Source organism: Ailuropoda melanoleuca, chromosome 10 (genome assembly GCF_002007445.2).
Source record: "Ailuropoda melanoleuca isolate Jingjing chromosome 10, ASM200744v2, whole genome shotgun sequence".
Taxonomy (NCBI): Eukaryota; Metazoa; Chordata; class Mammalia; order Carnivora; family Ursidae; genus Ailuropoda; species Ailuropoda melanoleuca.
This window is the reverse complement of record NC_048227.1, coordinates 28,262,898-28,280,504: the sequence shown is the minus strand read 5'-3', so window position 1 is coordinate 28,280,504 and position 17,607 is coordinate 28,262,898. Positions and strand designations below refer to the sequence as shown.

General features: G+C 47.1%; 1 protein-coding gene across 2 annotated transcripts in view; it reads left to right on the top strand.

The window, feature by feature from the left end:
- SHISA9 (shisa family member 9) overlaps positions 1 to 17,607 on the top strand; it is a 281,281-nt gene that overhangs the window by 88,403 nt on the left and 175,271 nt on the right. The window lies entirely within an intron of this gene.

The following is a 17,607-nucleotide window of genomic DNA, read 5'->3' as shown; positions in this document are numbered from 1 at the left end:
CCAGTGTAGCCTGTCATTGCCTGCTGGGAGTGGGGGCTCAGCATGGCTGGTTTTCCCCTTCAATAAAAAAAGAAGCTGGAAATCCAATTTTTAAAAGGTGAAATATCTCACATGCTCGATGTTGTCAATAAATTAATTTGAAAAAACACTTTTCAGGCTGGCACTGAGGAGGTCAAGCAACATGTGCCAGTGGGTTAGGGTCGGCCCACCAGCCTGCCTATTAAGACCTCCTACTGTAGGGGAGCCTGGGTGGCTCAGTTGGTTAAGCGTCTGACTCTTGATTTCGGTTCAGGTCATGATCTCAGGGTCTTGAGATCAAGCCCCGCATTGGGCTCTGCGTGGAGCATGGAGCTCTCTCTCCCTCTCCCTCTGCCCCTCCCCCCTGCTTGCTCCGTCTCTCTCTCCCTCCCTCAAAAAAAAAAAAAAAACTTCCTCCTGTAGACAATACAATATTGTACTCGAGTCAACAGAATCCTGGATTTAGAGAATCTTAGCTTCAGAATCAATTAGTGTTATAGATTCTCAGACTTACACCTCTTCCAGGTACTTGGCACATTGAATCATGAGAATAACAGACGTAGAATTTTAGCTGCCACCTCGGGTACGTGGAGTCACCACCAGAAAATCAAAATCATTCATATGCTAGGTTTTCTGAGTCTGATCCTTTTATTCATTAATCTTTAAAATCTCACCATCGAGCATTATTGGAATCAGATGCCTTCTACATTCGCATCTGGCCTTTGGTATGTTTCAAGTTATTAAAGATGTTTAGTTAATTAAGTATACTTGCTAAATCTCTGCCTGAATGATTCTCCCCCACCCCGATATTCTTGTTCATGTCTTCCAAAAATATTTTTCTTGAGCACCTGATGAAGGCATCAGAGAACCAAGAAAGACAAAGTGTCTGTGGTAATACAGCTTGAATCCTTGTTCAGGTAGGTCAGGCAGTAAACTCGTATGCAAGAGGATTATAGACAGTGATCATTTCCAAGGAGAAATGAAACAATAATATTGTAGAAAGGGACATGGTGGGGCGAAACCACGGGTATCCAGGGTGGCCCTCTTGGAGAAGGTGACCTTTGAGAGGAGATGCGAATGATGAAGAGGAGTCAACCATGGGAAGATGGGTTTGGGGGGGAGAAGAGAGTTCCAGGTAGGGGGTAAGAGCAAGTGCAAAGGCCCGAGGTAGGGACGAGGTTGTGTGATTGGGGTGTAGGAAGAATACCAGTGTGGCCACAGCACAGTGAGTGGGAAGGAAAATGGGGGGAGGTGAGGCCAGATTGCTGGGCAGGAGTGCACGCTCTTTTCAATTCAAATAAATAATGAGATGCTTTCAGCACACCTGCGTTTAACCCACCGTCCACTCTGCATCACACGTAAGTGCTTGCTAGGGGTTTTTGGAGGCAGAATCCAGGTCACAGAGAATGAAGTGGGTTAGCACTGCTCTTGGCCACAGTGTCATACAAGGGTCCAGAGTCATTCTTCCTCAATACTCTTGCAAGCATCCCCTTGCCCATCAGCATGGCTTTGTGGCATCCCCTCCTCCCCCGGTCCTGCAGAGCTGGGGTCCTGTGTCTCTATCAGCAACGGCCAGACAGGGAGGAGAGACAAGTTTCAGAAGGGTGTGTGAGAGCTGTCACAGCCTCTGTGCCTGCTATCTCCATGGTACCCAGGCAGGGGGACAATCTAATTAGGCTATTTTCAGCATCCCGGAGGGAGGGGGAGTGGAGGGAGACAGGGAGAAGGGGACCTGCCTTTCCTGCTGCCTGTCTCTCCCCCCCTCCCTCTCTGAAGTTATTATTGATTAAACAGTGAGGGGCCAGGGAGGCAGGACCTTTCCGTGCTCCGTGCTGGGACCAGAGGATGCTTTCTGGCAATGTGGTGGGCCTTGCGAACTGCGTCAGGGACCCCAGGGCTGGCAGGCTCCCAAGCCCCGGTTACTAATGAGCTCTGAAGCTTACAGCTTTGACCAGAAATGCGTCCCCTGCAGGCTGTCTGTCCTCTGCTGGGGCTGGCTGCCACCAGCTCCCTCTGGAATGATGGGCCTGGAGACAAGGATGCTGGCAGCCCTTTGTTTCTTAGCCTGGGGCCTGTGTTGGCCTTCAAGGCTTTTTGCCTGTGATATTCAGAGCCTTGGAAGGGAGCCGGGCTTTCATCTGCCTGGAGCACGTGACCAGTGGCTTCTGGGAGTGACTCATGGGCTGCAGACTCAGTGGAAACCTACTGGACTCTTAAGTTCTGAGCGGCCAGGGATCCCATCCAGTTTGTTCCCCCAGGTCCCAGCATTGAGCACTTACAGGTGCTAAACATTGATTCACCAAATATCCTGCTACGGACCTCGAACAAGACTGCCTCTGCAGGGTTTTCTGGAATCCCTTATAAGACACCACTTTTCACATCTGCCCATTCACTCCTGCTTTGTTCAAACTGTGCCCAAGTCTGCTGGATCTGGATGTTAATATGGTCAAGTCGGCTTGCAAAATAAAGCCGTTACTGTATGTGGGAAACTGTATGAGGTGAGCCCTGTGTGTCATCTTGGTTAACCCTCGGAACAACCCAGTGAAGTGGTAGATATTTTTATTAGCCCCACTGCACAGATAAGAAAACGGAGGCACAGAGTGGGTAAAGGATGCCCGAGATAACTCAGCTGGTGTCAGATTTGGGATTAAAACCCAGGTTTGCCCAACTCCCAGAGCCAACTTTCCAAAATCACTGATTTAAAGGGAATTCTTGGCTTCAGGACTCAAAGGAGTCTTTAATAGTTTCATATGAGTTGTGAATCTCAAAGATGGGACGTTTCCTGAAATCATTTGACCCTTCCCTGTTTTACGTTCTGGGCACACTTGTTAACATCTTCTGACGGCAGTTTGGGAAGGGCTTCTAGGAGGCAATTAAACAGAGCAAGTGATAATGTCCTTAATTAATCCAATTCAGTCTCTTTCATTTGGGCTTATTTCCTTATATTGGCAATAGCTCCAACAGGAGGTCTTGAACAATCAAATCCTCGTTATTCCTTGGGACTCCAGAAAGAGCATGAACGCCAGAAAGGGCATTTTCAGAGAGAATCTCCTCTTGGGCTCTTGGGCGACTGCTTTGTACCAGTCTGAGATGTGATGCTGTCTGTCACAGCACAGGGCCGGCATGAATTCTGAACCAGGGTTAAGGCTGTTACACACACACACACACACACACACACACACACGTGCCCTGATGCATCAGAGCTTGCCTCGGGACCTTGCCCTTTTATTACAGGGTCACAGCACTCCGAAGACATCCCTCTGATAATTTTCCATTGGTATATTCCTTTTTATGAACTTATTTGGTGTATGACAGTGCCCCAATGGCAGGGGTCTCCCCCCTCTGCCTTTTCCTCCCTTCAATGTCTAGCAGAGGGTTGGCCATGCAGAAGCACTCCACCAATGACTGGTTGGTGGATCTTCATTCCTCAGCATTGCTATCCGCATCCTCAAAGCTACCACTGGTTCAATGTCTTCTGGGAGTGGACACTGGGCTTCATGCTTTATAGCCCAGAGTCGGTATACTGCAGCCCGTCAGCCAAACTCAGCTGGCTGCCTGTTTTTTTGTAAGTGAACTGTTAGCAGAACACAGCCATGCCCATTCTCATCGGTATTATCTGGGGCTGCTTTTGTGCCACAGTGGCTGAGGTGAGTAGTTTAGGCAAAGCCCCAAATATTTACTCTCTGGCCCTTTGCAGAAAATGTTTGCTGAGTCCCGCTTTATACACACACACAGTCTCTTTTGATTTTCATGGCAACCTTGAAAGGCAATGTTCCCATTTCACAGAGGAGAAGATCGAGGTTTGAGAAGGTTCCACAGTGTGCTCAAATGTCAAGTGGTAGATCCAGGGTTTGGACTCAGGTCTGTGTCTCCAAAGCCAATGTTCTCTACTCTGCCCTGTGCTCCCCGTTCCTCAGCACCCCAGAAAATTGAGAACAGTCTGAATTGTTTTACCTTTAGTTTTGCATCAGGTTTTCTGAGGATCTGGGGTTGGTTCTATTGGGGACAAAGGGGGGCAGGGCCAACCTGAAATCACCCTAGAAGGGAGGCAGGATGCCTGGGCAGTTTGAGCCGGAGGGGACAGTTACCCTCTGCTTAGATACACAGATTCCCTCCTGGAGATCAAAGGTGTCCGGGACAGCAGATTCATCAACACGTTTGATGTCTGGTGCCAATTTCACAAAGACAAATTAATTTCTTTAGCTTCCCAGCCTCTGATGCCTTCAACACTCGCAGTGCTTTCATCTGGAAAGTCTTCCAGTATTTCTCCACGCCGTGGGTTCCCGGAGCTGTCTAAATCTTCAGTGACTTACCCACGCAGGGGAGGAGGGCTGGGTAGTAAGTCTCGGTTCACCCGCGTTAAGTCCCGGTAGTCGGCTGGGTATGGGTGGCGGCGAGGGCAGAGAATTTTCAGGTCTCTGGAAAGAACACTTACACGGGCTCATCTCCCAGTTGTTGGTGGAGTTTTTACCACTGACATTTGTGTGAGGCAAATCCTGCAAGCCTCACCACCCAAGCCAAACTCAGCACATTTTGTTTTGTTTATTTCACTTGGACCTGTGGCTATCTTTATGGGAAGGAATGACAAATGCATTACATCATGTGTAAAAGGAATGGACTTTGTGGAAAGCATGAAGCGACAGGAAGTCAAGACAGCTTACAAAGGCAAGGGTGTGTTGTCTCTGTACTTTGTAGGCACTTTTCAGGGACGTTGAAAAACACGGTCCCCAAGAAAGCCATCGTTGATTGAATGAGCTTTCCCTGGTATTGGGAATTTCAAAGTACATGTGAGGGGAAGAAAAGGGGCTTATGAATGTGCATGCGTGTGCTGGGGGCCCAGATCCACTGGTGCCTTGGGTTTTCTGAAGGGATGAGATTTGGGAATCTGTGCAAGGTGCCATGCTGTACGTTATGTTCACAAAATAGCTACATAAACAGCCTTCCATGTTGGATTCATTATCTCCATTTTGTAAAAAAAACAAAAAAAAGAAAGAAAGAAAAAAAAGGAAGAAAAAGAAACTGAAACTCACAATTGTTAAGCAAGTTGCTGTAAGTCTCCTAGCTACTGGCTAAGCAGGGACTCCCATTTAGATCCGTCGTCTTGAAAGTCTTTGAAAATAATGCTCTCAGCATCATCAGCAACAGCAACCGTCATAGTTGATGGTATTGAGGGCCAACTAGGTGCCAGATGCCGTGGTAAGTGCCGTCCATGAATTGCCTCATTTCATCCTCATGGTAACCTTGTGAGGTAGGTTTGACATTATTCCCAAGATAGAGATAAGAGAAACTGAGGTTCGGGGCAGTAAAGGAACTGGCTCAAGGCTCCCCAGCTTGTAAATACCAGAGACAGCCCTTGAGTGCCTCCCAAGTGAGACCAGTGCCGCAGGGACATGAACTCTGCTGTCTTCTACTCCAGTCGCACCAATTCATGTGCTCAACCCAGGATATCTTTCTTTAGGGGCCATGTCATCCAAATGCCATCCAACAGAGGGTCTCCTGGGACTTCAGGAAACCCCCTCATGCCCCTCTTCTCTTCTCAAAGGAGATTTTCTGCCGCTTAAAGGAGAAGGGTCTAGACTCCACCTTCTTCCACATGCCAACCAAGACCATTCACTCTTCTTCAATCCTATGTTGTCCTCCACTGAGGGGCTAGCTTAGAGCCCCAGCCCTCTCCTGGACAGAGGCAGTCACAGATGGACCCTCACACAGCCCACCCTTAATTAAGCCCATCATGGAAACATTCACCATTGGCAGATGTCGACGTGGGGAGGTTTATTGAGCTACTGCTTGCCTGGCTTCCTCTTATCATTCATGCCCTGCACCCAAAGCCTTGGCCCCAAATCTGGCAAGAGGGGTCTAGTCTATAATTTGATTTCAGTCTCTTACCTGTTGGCCTCGCCTTCTGGGGAAGCCATTGACAATGGTCAGTTGAGCATTTCCTGTTTCCTTCCTGGTCTTTTCTCTTGTCTCTCCTCTGGTCCTCAGTCTGCCTGCCCTCCCTCCTAGTATGTGCCTGGTACCCACATCTTCCGCCTCCTGGGTCATCTTTTACAAGCTATGCCTTTGAGTGAGGTGGGGGAAGAGGAGAGGGTTCCGTGGGGATGAAGGCAATTTTCAGTCCAGGAAAGGCACTGCAGCTGGTATTTCCAAAATAGAAATCTGCTTAAAATCCCTTACTGATTCCCAGTCACCTGTCAGCTTTGGTTATACAATTTAAATGTGCATAAACATCGCCTTGTGAGTCAGTAAAAATGCAGAGTCCAGGCCTCACTCTCAGAGGTCCTAGTTCTGTAGATGTGGGGTATCTGTATTTGTCAGAGCCTCTGGGGAGTTCCGTGCCCGTAGTTCAGGAACTGAACATTGGAAAGCTTTGACCTACAGTACAAAGTCCTAACTCCTCGGCACGTGTCTTCGTCTGCCTGGGCTACAGTTACAAAATGCTATAGACTATAGGCTTAAATAATAGAAATTTATTTTCTCACAGTTTTGGAGGCTGGATGTCCAAGATCACGGATCTGGCTGCCCCAGTTTTTGGTGAGATCTCTCTTCCTGGCTTGAAGATGGTGCCTCTTGCTGTGTTTTCTCATGGCCTTTCTTTGGTGTGTGTGAGAGAGAGAGAGAGAGAGAGAGAGAGAACTGGTGTCTCTTCTCATAAAGACACTAATCCTATTGGGTCAATGTCCCACCTGTATGACCTCATTTAAGCTTAACTACTTCCTTTCGAGGCCCCATTTCCAAACAGAGTCACACTAGATAGTTAGGGCTTCAGAATAGGAATTTGGTGGTGGGGGGGGCACAAACATTCAGTCCGTAACAGTGTTGTAGTCAAGGCTCTTTTTAAAAAAATTAAAATTTTTAAAATTATTTTTATTTTTGAGAGAGAGAGAAGAGTGCACATGTGAGAGAGAATCTTAAGCAGACTCCACACCCAGCACAGAGCCTCATGTGGGGCTTGATCTCACGACTCTTAAGATCATGACCTGAGCTGAAATCAAGTTCAGACACTTAACCACGTGAGCCTCCCAGGATCTCTGAGACCCGATCCCACACACCCTCTGTGTCTCTGTCAGCCCTCCCACTTTGCATTACATGGCCCAGATGTACCAAACTATACTAGGCTTCTGATATTTTGGAGGGCTAGGTTCCCAGACCTTTGCAGCTATAAGGCATTCAGAGTGGATCTGACCCATACTCCGCTTTGAAGGAATTATATACAAGGAACGAAGTCTTGATCTTATTCCTAACTGCAAACATCTGTTACCCCTCCAGTCCTGGGCTTCTGTGGTGATTGGTGCTAGGACAAGAAGCTCAGACCCAGAAACCTGAATTAGAATTCCAGTCTTGGTTCCCTTGAATCTGGAAGAGCCGGGTGTGCCAAGCTGAACTGGTTCCTTCAGCCTCATGGACAAGGGTGGTGGGGTGTTCCTACTCTCCCCACGACAAGGTACGTGTGTGCTCGAACCTCATGTAGAGCAGGGGTGAATCAACCAGGGATTATTTTGCCTCTCTCCCTTCTCCCCCAGGGCTGTTTGGCAATATCTGGAGACATTCTCGATCATCACCCGTGGGGTGGGGCAGTGGCTTCTGGCATCTAGTGAGTGAAAGCCAGGGATGCCACCCAATATTCTACAATACCCCGACCCTCTTCCCTCCATACGCACACAACAGAGCATTTTCCAGTCCAAATGGTAGTGACGAAAATGTGGAATTCAGTTCTAGAGGTCCTGCTGAGGGTATGTGTGCTGGGGGCATGTTTGCAAAACGGTCTTCCGTGTTTGGAGGCAGGAAGTGAAATAGGAGGGGGGCTGGCCATCTGATCTTCACAGCTCAGTTATCCTGCCCACTAGTAAAATGTGACTCAATCAATGTAGCTAATTCCAAACCTTCGGATGAGCAACTCCCCTGCCTATGGGACACAGGAAGGCTGGGAGCTGGGACAGGGAGAAGGGGATGGAGAACAGATCATTCTTTTCTCTCTGGGCGGAGGTGGCCATGGGAGAGGGGTGCTGGCAAGAAGGTACGTTGTAGGCTCCTGTGGCTGGCGTCACCAATCACCACACGCTGCAGGGCTTTAACGCGACAAAAACTTATTATCTTATAGTTTGCGAGGACGGAAGTCAGAAATCAAGGTGTTGGTAGGGCCGCACTGTCTCCAGAGTGTTGAGGGAAGATCCTTCCTTGCATCGTCCAGCTTCTGGTGGCTCTAGGGGGTTCCTTGTCTTGTGGCTCGTGGCCAACCTCTGCCTCCGTCTTCATGTGACCTTTTCTCTAAGTCACAAATCTCCCTCTGCCTTTCCCTTCAGAGGACACCTCTTACTGGATTTAGGGCCCACCTGGATAATCCAGGATGAGCTCATCTCGAGATCCTTCATTGGATTACATCTGCAAAGACCGTTTCTCTACATCAGGTCACATTCACAGTTCTAGGCATTAGGACTTGGACAGTCTTTTGGAGGGTTTGCCGTCCAACCCACCACAGGATGAGATACAGCACAAGGATGGAAGAGGATAAAAGCACTCCACGGACTGTGGTTTACCACCTGAGATTCAGGAAAGAGGCTGAGGAAGGAGCAAGGAGCAGTAATAGGGCACCCACCTATCCACCATCCTGGCGCCAGGAACCGGGCCAGACCTCTCCATTTCTCAGATCCGTTAATCCTCCCTGATGCTTGGTGGATTGGTTATCTCCATCTGAAAAATGGAAATAGAAGCTCAGAGAAAGTAAACGAGTAGCCCAAGCACATACAGAAATTGAACACAGGCCTGCTCCTTCCAGAGCCTGTGCTCTTTCTAGGATAAAGGAAGCATTTGCAGCCTCTTACTAGCAGCTGTGGGGAGAGGCCAACTCCAGAACATCTATTTTGCCACAGAGAAGCTGTCATTGCTCATCCTGGGCCTCCCCCAACCTGGCGTTCACCTGCTTCCTTTGGCAGCTGGAACCCAGGTGCTGGACAGCCCAGCTGGCCCCGAACCTCCTGAGGCAGGGGTACAGAGGCAGATTTTGGCTGGTTCAGAGGCAACGCCCCCTTTGGCACCCTTGCCCACTTGGCACTGAAGGGGCCAGTCCCACAGATAAATATTAGAGGGTTTGGATTCCCTACTCCCACTGGTGCTGGGATTGGAGCAAGCCAGGCAGAATTTTCTAAGAGAGGCTATACAGTGTGATAGAAAGAGAAGGTTGGAGCGAGACAGACCTGGGTTCAAATTTCACCTTTACCACTAATGGGCTGTGTGACCACAGGCGTGTTCTTTCAGCTCTCTGAGCCTCCGCTTGCTCAACCTGAAACTAAGGGTGATAATAACCACTCTCGTGGGACATGCACATAAAACATCTTCAACGATTCTTCAAGTCCCTGGGTTGGCTGAATCTACAGGCTCCTGAAGTGTTTCCCTATACGAGGTTTGCAACCCTCCGTAGGGTTAGGACTCTGCTTAGCTCCACAGTTGTGAAGCTGGGACTTCGTTGTCAGGTACCTTCTATCAAGTGCAAATGGGTGTGCATCCTTGCTGGCAGATCCGAAGAGGTTGTTAAAACTCTGCCTTTTGTTTCTTTTAAAGGGAAACTTAAACTGCAACACCGAGCATGCAACCCAGAAATTCCATTCCTAGGTGTTTACTCAAGAGAACTGAAAATTACATCCCCACAAAGGAACCTACGCTAATATTCATAGAAGCTGTATTCAGAATAGCCCCAGTCTGGAGACAACTGAAACGTCCAACAGGAGAATGAATCAACCCACTGTGGTACCTCCACACAATGGAAAAATTCTCAGCAATAAAAAGGAATGACTATTGATACATGCAAAAAACATGGTTGAATCTCAGGAGCGTTCTGTGGAGTGAGAGAAGCCGACTGTGTGAGTCTGTTGATGAGATTCTAAAAGGGTAAAACTATAGTGATGGAAAGTGGACCGACCGGTGGTGGCCTGGGCTGGGGATGGAGTAATTGACTTCAAACAGGTGTGAGAGGCCTGCCTGAGGTCTCTCTCTTGATTGTCATGGAGGTTACCTGACTGTCCATATGTCAGGATTGATGGAATTGTACTACATTTAACATGGGTGCATTTTATTATATGTAAATTATATCTCAGTAGGGTTAATTAAAAAAAATCTGCCTCTATCTCTAGGCCCTGCTCATCTCTATGTACCCTCATTGTCAGGCTGTCTCTCCCCAGGCAGAGACCATCCTTACTGGTCAATACCCACCCCTCTATTCATAGCAACCCCAAGGGAAGAGAGCTTTTTGCTATTTAAAATTAGAGCGCAGATTGTTATTGGACTAGCTCGATCATGTGCCTTTCCCTGAACCAATCACTGTCAGGAAATGGTAGTGGAATTCTCTGATTGGTCGGACCTGGGTCATGTGATAAATCTAGGCAGTGGGGTTAGCCCTCTGCATTAAAGGCTTGTGAATGAGGGAGAGGTGAGTAGAGGAGATCTCACCAGAATGTGGAGGAATGGATGGGCTGCATAGACCTTGCCTAGATATGACCTTCCTGGGTACCTAGCTCTCTTTCAGACCCCTCATCCTCCAGAATTAGAGAGATCTGCCTCTGTTTCACCTCTTAACGTGGCTTCTGCCAGCATGCGGTAATAGAGGCGTTGGTGTCAGACACACGCAGGTTCTGAGTCTTAGCTCGGCTTCTTCTTAGCCCCCTGACCCCATGCAGTTTACTGAAGTTCTCTAAGAATCCAAGTGGACGTCCTGCCCCGTGACACTGCTGTGAGTATTAAGTGAGATAATTCATATCGAGTGTTTGCATAACGCCTGGCACACCGTAATACCTTAATGTCCTCTATTATCACAGTTTCTACTATTTCAGATTTAAGAACTGATTATTTTTGTTCATGACCGGTGGTAGCAGAGGTATTGGTGCCTTGCCGTGCGCCCTGGGCACTCTCGTTCCCGTATACACGGATGGCATCCTCCTTACTACGGGCACCTCTCTCACTAATTCTGCCTAGGCGCTCTCTCGGGCATGCTCCCCCTGCGTGCGAGGTGGGCTAGAAGTGCTGAGTGTTGGCGCCCCTGGGAGGAGCCCTCCACCAGTGATGGGTACTCAGCTTTCTCATCTCTTGGGTGAGACGACTCTGGGGCACATGCTACAGCATCTCGCAGGGCTTTGCCCTTCCCCACCCCCACTACAAGCCTGAGCCTCAGTTGCTCCTAGTAGTCATATGCCCTTTAATGGGGGATTGGCTTACGCTCCTTTCCTACCCACTAAACAAACTGTTTGCATCCAAACTTTATTTCAGGGCCTGCATCTGAGGGAACCCAACCTGAGATCCAGACCCTATGAGTGAGTTGAAACGTCATATTTTTTTGCTCTTGGCTGGAATTGCCCATTTGTCTAGTGTTACAGTGCAGGATGCTTACCTCCTGCAGGCCAGAGGCATTGACTGGCAGCCCTTTAAAGTATTGATGAATAAAATATGGTAGAAAAGAATTAATTATTCCTTAATGAATGCAATTTGCTGGGTAGGCAAACCCTATGAAAACATTTATAGAGAGGAATGCGGGGTGGGGGAGTGGAAGTGAATCCCAAAAGGCCCTTTCATGGTGAAAAGAGAGGGAGTCACTGACAGGGGAGTTCTCAGTAAATGTTGGTTGAGTGATTGATTAGCCTGGCTCCTTGCATTGAGCTATTACTCAGTGTCAGAATAATGAGCTGTGGGTTTGTGTGCTGCCAAGTGACTTTGCAATACTGCAAGGTTTGGAAGGCTGAGCACACACCTCCAGGCCACTCCTGTGGTTCTATTGTGTTGACAGAAAGGGCCTAGTTTGAGAAAACAATGGCTAAACCAAGCGCCACTGGGTGCTGTGGTTACAGTGGGTCTTATTCCAGGTGTACTGGAAATGGCTTTGCCTTGGGGTCCCCAATCTCAGATTTTAATCCCTCTCTTGCCGCTGTCCTCCTATGTGGCCTTGGTGAGTCCCCAACTCTCTCTGGCCCTCAGTTTCTTCATCTGTCAAATGGATGGTCTGGATGAAGAGACCCTGGTGTGCTTTATGAGCTGTATGAGTGCTCTTGCCTTGCCGGTGGTGTATTCCGCCACTGCACCTTTTCTGTGATGTGGGTGGGTCGCACATGGACACTGACCCATTTTACAGACGGAATGATTGAGGCAGAGGGAACCATGTGATTCAGTCACTACATACTATGCCAAGTTTTTAAAATTTCAGAGCAGAGACTTGTGTAATTCCTGAGACTTGACAGCCAGGGGTAGGGCAACTTGGACATGTATCAGAGGAAATAGTGCTGTTTAGGTGAAGCATGCCAGGGTGGAAAGCATGTGAGCGTTATAATCTGATAAACGTGGGTTGGAGTCTTAGCTTGGCCACTCACTGGCTCTCTGAACTTCAGTGTCGTCACTTGTAAAACGAGAGAAATCATATCTATGTCATAAGGTTAAAGGTGAGGCTCCCATGAGCTAGTCCTGCTACAACATTCACCCTCCCCAAAACGAGAATCTGTTCCAGTGTGATTAATCTGTTAGGAGACAGTTCGATATAGAGCGGATTTCACATTCACTTATGTGCAGTTTCATCAGTGAGAAACACTAGGTGAGTGAAGACACCTGTGCTTAGCTGAACTGAGCCACATGGGACGGCACAATGTGCACCCCTGCACGCACCTCAGACACCCACCAGGTGAACTGGGAGCCAGACCCATCCACACCTGGTATTAAAACTTTCCTTCTGCTTTTGGATAACCAGCATCAGTCCCACCGCATCCTGACTCACACTGCAACCCTTCCAGCATGCACCTTCACAAGCCAACTTCAGGTCTTTTCCAAGGTCAACTGCCATCTTTATTGTCGGATGTATGTATTTTAAAATCACTAACGATGTGTAAAACGGTGCTACTATTTTTATTAGGTTCTTTTTGTTGTTTAAATGAATCACTGGTGAAGTTTTTGAGTGTTGTCCCCCAACCTCACTTCCCCATAAGCTCTGTGATTTTCATTGCGTGATTTTGCATTGTGGAGTGACTTTCAGGAATGCATGTGTTATTCTAGAACAGACCGACATGCAGTGAAGTGGCTGGGGTAGTGCAGAGCACAGTGTCCTCATCTTCCCACTTTTCATCCTCAGGTGATAAAAGGTAGAAAGACGTGGATTGTGACTCTTGATTGTTAGTAAGAGAACCTGCTCAAACTTTATAGGAAGAAAAGGACCATTTATTCGAATTCTATAGGGATATTCAGGGACAGGAGTGGAACTTGGCTTCAGAAAAGTCATAGTTATGACCTTTGGTTGTAAGAAACAGAAAACCCAACTCACGCTTGCTAAGACACAAAAAGCTTATTGGCTTGCATCTAAAAAGTTCACAGAAGATTTGCTTCAGTCACAGCTGGATCGGGGAAGTCAAGCCATGCTATGTCACTGGGACTTCGTTTCCGTCTCTCAGTCGTGCCTTCTGCCGTGTTGGCTCTATTTTCAGGCAGGTTTTATCCTAGTGGTGGCAAGATGGTGGCCAGCAATTCCTGGCTTGCATCCATACAGCTTCAAGTCTAGTGGGAAAGAGAGGGTGCTCTTTCTTCTACTTTCATCTGCCTAAATCCTGAGATTTGCTGGCTCTAACTGGGTCATATTCCCGCCCTTGAAATGATAACAGTGGGCAGAGGCGTGCGATGCTCTTATTTGGCCAGGCTTGGGAGACCCACCCTGCCCTGGAATTAGGGTGCAGTCAGCTCTTATGGGAATGACAGGCACTGAGGCTGGGAAAACAATATATCTCCAAAGAAAATTCAAAGTGTTAGTTCCTGCATAAGGAAGAACAACTATTGGACAGGAAAACACATTGTAAGAGGTTACTATTATAAAAGGTTACCAAACCAGGGATTTGGAAGCCATTTAGATTTTCTTTCCTACTCTATGCTTCATTCTTTTCTTTCCTGAAACCTTTCTTTCTCTGCTTTTCTGATTCACATGATCTTCATAATGGGCAGAATCTGCCAACGCCATGCTTGCCAAACTCTTACAGAGCCAGCCACCAGAAGGGAGTGACTATCCAATTCAAAATTCTAAAGGCAGGATTCTGTCCCAGCTTAGATCAGGGGCCCACTTACATTCAAATTACCTGACTCAGGCACGGGGGTGTCACTGTTCTGTTGTACAAAGAGAGGCCAGGAGCCCACTGTTAATGTCTGTAGATGGGGAGACCAACAGGAGTGGCCAGTGTGAGTTGGTCAGTTCATAACAAGGCAGGTCTTTTCCCCCTTGTTCCTGCCTTTGCTGTTTTCAGGATTCAAGTCCAACATGGCTTAGCCTATCGCTGATAAAGTGGAGAAGGCTCATTAAGATACCTTTGTCTGAGGCCCCAGAATCTTCACCTCCCACAGGCAAAGAAGTAGTCTGCTTGGTTCCTTGGAATCTAGCCTGTGTAGCACGATAGAGGGGAAACACAGAGGAGTGGAGTTGGGGGGATTGCATAGAGGCAGTGAGCACCACCAACACCCCTTTACGAATGACCCAACTTCTCAGCTTCTCTTTCACCTCCTGGCCCTGCTAGACTTGCTAATGAACAGCGATGCTGACTCATATCTTACAGAAGTCAGGTCTTTGGGATGTTCTTTTTTTCTGAGATGAGGGAAATTGGATCATAGATATTCAGTCTCGGTCAAGAATTAGTGAGATATGAGAGCAGGAAGTAATTTAAGTTTATCATTTTGGTCCACTCAGAGATTGTTTTGTGTGGCAGATTGTCATGATAGACCCAATTCTTCAGCCCTCCCGGTATGCACACTCTTCTCCATGTGACTTTGCCATTGCCCTCACAGAGAGGTATAACTCTTTCCCCAGCCTCTTGAATTTGGTCTGGCCTGTGATTTGCTTTGACTAATAAAATATTGATAAAAGCGACTATGTACCAGTTCTGAGCCTAGAGCTGAAGAGACCCCGAGTGTTTCTGCTTGTGTGTGTTGCACCTCCACCACTACCCAGAAAACATGCCCAGACAGGCCTGCTGGAGGATGATAGACACCAGAAGCATAGCTGGGATCCCCAGTAACTCCATCCGAGATTTTCCCAGATTAGGCACTAGTCACCGGGTCCTAACGTGTCAGTGAGTTGGCTGGAAGATCCGCTGGCTGATCCTAGCCTCAGCCCCGATCATAGACTTGGGAGCTAAATAGTTGCTTTTTTTTTTTTTTAAGCTTCAGAATTTGGGGGGCAGGTGTGACTTTTAAAGTAACATTATTGTGGCAACACGTCATTGATACGTTTGGAGTGGAACTAATAGCTCCATATATGAGTATCTTTAATGCAGCAGACACTATATATACCCTGGCTTTTGTCTTCCCGATGCATTTAGGTAGATTACATTTTGTAGATAACTGAGATGGGAATTAAAGAAATAAGTGACTTACTTGGGGCCAACGAGCTAGTAAGGGGTTGGTTTGAAATAACAAGACAGAGATAATTCCCTGTATATCATTCTGCCTACTTTTCTCTTGTGTATCCACACCCATGTTGGCAATAGCTATTTGTCCAAACAGCTCCATAATTCAGAATGAAAGGGGGACTGTCTCATGCATTGTGTCATCCTGATGTCAATTATGTCTTCCTGTAACTCTGTTTTAATAACTTCTAACATAATGATCTGGGATTTGTTGTGGTATTAAAACCATACTTAAAAGGGCAAAAATCTGAACAGACAGTTCACCAAAGAAGATATACAAATGGTTGGTCAGCTCATGAAAAGATGCTCAACAGCCTTAGTCACCGGGGAAATGCAAATTAAAACTATAATAACATCTCACCCATCAGAATAGATGCATGAAGTAGAGTGACAATATCAAGTGATGGCAAAAATGTGGAGGCCACTAGAATTCTCATACATGGCAGGTATAAAAGACTACAAAAGAATTTGGCAGTTCTTTTATAAAGTCAACTCTGTCCTGACGTATGACTCATCATTTATACTTCTAGGTATTTACTCAAGCTACATGTAAACACATCTACGCAAAGACTTGTACAGTGATGTTCATAGAAGCTGTATTCATAACAGTTCTAAACTGGAAGCGACCTCAAAATCCATCTCTAGGTTAATAGGCAAACAAGCCACTTGTGAGATGTTACTTAACAATGAAAATTAGTTAACTACTGACATGTGCATTAATATGGACAAATTCCAAAAAAGTCCTGTGGAGGGAAAGAAGGCAGATACAAATGAGTACATACGATGTAATTCCTCCAACACCAAGTCTAGAACTGACAAATCACATCTGTAGTGACTGAAGGCAAATGAGTGTATTTCCTGTGGCTGAGGCTGTGGATTTTTCATATGGGGCCCAAGGGCACTTTTGAGGGTGGTGGAGATGTTCTATATCTTGGTGGTGGTGATGGTTAGTTACACCAGTGTCTAAATTTATCAAAAGCCATCAAAACATATTAAAGCAAGTGCATTTAATTGTACAAAAATTATACCCAATGACGTTGACTTTCAAAAAGACCCAAAGTGACGTCTTTCCGAAAGTCAGATGGTTAGGAATTCTTAGGAGATGGCAGGTGGTGTGGCATAAAACCAGCTTTCGGGAATTAGGGGGAAAAAAGGGCCCCCAGCTGCCCAGATAATTCAGGACCACGGACAGCACCTCAGTGTTCAGTGATCTAATGCAGCTAACGCCGTTAGCACAGAGCCTGGCAACAGTTAAGCACTTACTAAAAGACAGTTCAAAATACCCTTTAATGAATGCCTACTACGTGCCAAGTATCATGTAAGACCCTATTTATATGCATTATTTCATTTTATTCTCACCAGCCACTAGTATTATCCTCACTTTGCAGTTGAGAAATGAAGCATTTTCCTTAGTGCAATTTCACAGGGAAAAGGAAAGTAGGGAACACACACACACACACACACACACACACACACACACACAGAGGTTAAACTTTAAGATGTTTCCTGAAAGGAGAAAGGGCATTCTTGCTTCTCTTGTGTAATCACGTGCTGCTTCCAGGGTGTCTGAAGGCAGGGTAGTCAGCAGGCAAGCAGGTGTACCTGTCAGCTTGTGGAGGAACCACAGGTACATTTCCCCTAGCCTCTGGCAGATTGTTTTTTACATACAAAATTACCTGTCAGGCAGACGTTTTTTTCTCCCTTAGTTCTCATAAGATAGAAACAACAGTGTTACATAACCTGCATCAGCCGGCTTGGTTTTGCAGAGGATCTGACCAAGATTTGGGGGGTGGGCAGCAGCAAGGGAGGAACCAAGTTGTAGCTAAGAGAGTCTGGAAGGCTGAGGTTCTGGGCAGGCTGCTGGGTGAGAGCATGGGGCAGAGATGAACCCTTCTCATTGGAGATGGGGCAAAGGCCCAAGCTGGGAGCTCACACCTGGGGTCCTGGCCTGCCAGCATCTCCTCCAGTTCACACTGTCGTCCCCGTGGTTCCACACCCACCTCTTGCCTGAACTTCAGAAGTAGCCTTCTAACTGAGTCTTCCCACTTCCGGCCTTTCCTCATCTTAACCCTAGAGCTTTGTACATGTGTCTCAGATTTTTTCACTCCCTTCTATCAAATGTATGAAACATTCTCCCAAACTGAACTTCCTCATTCAGAGTCCTTCACAGGCATCAGGTGTCATT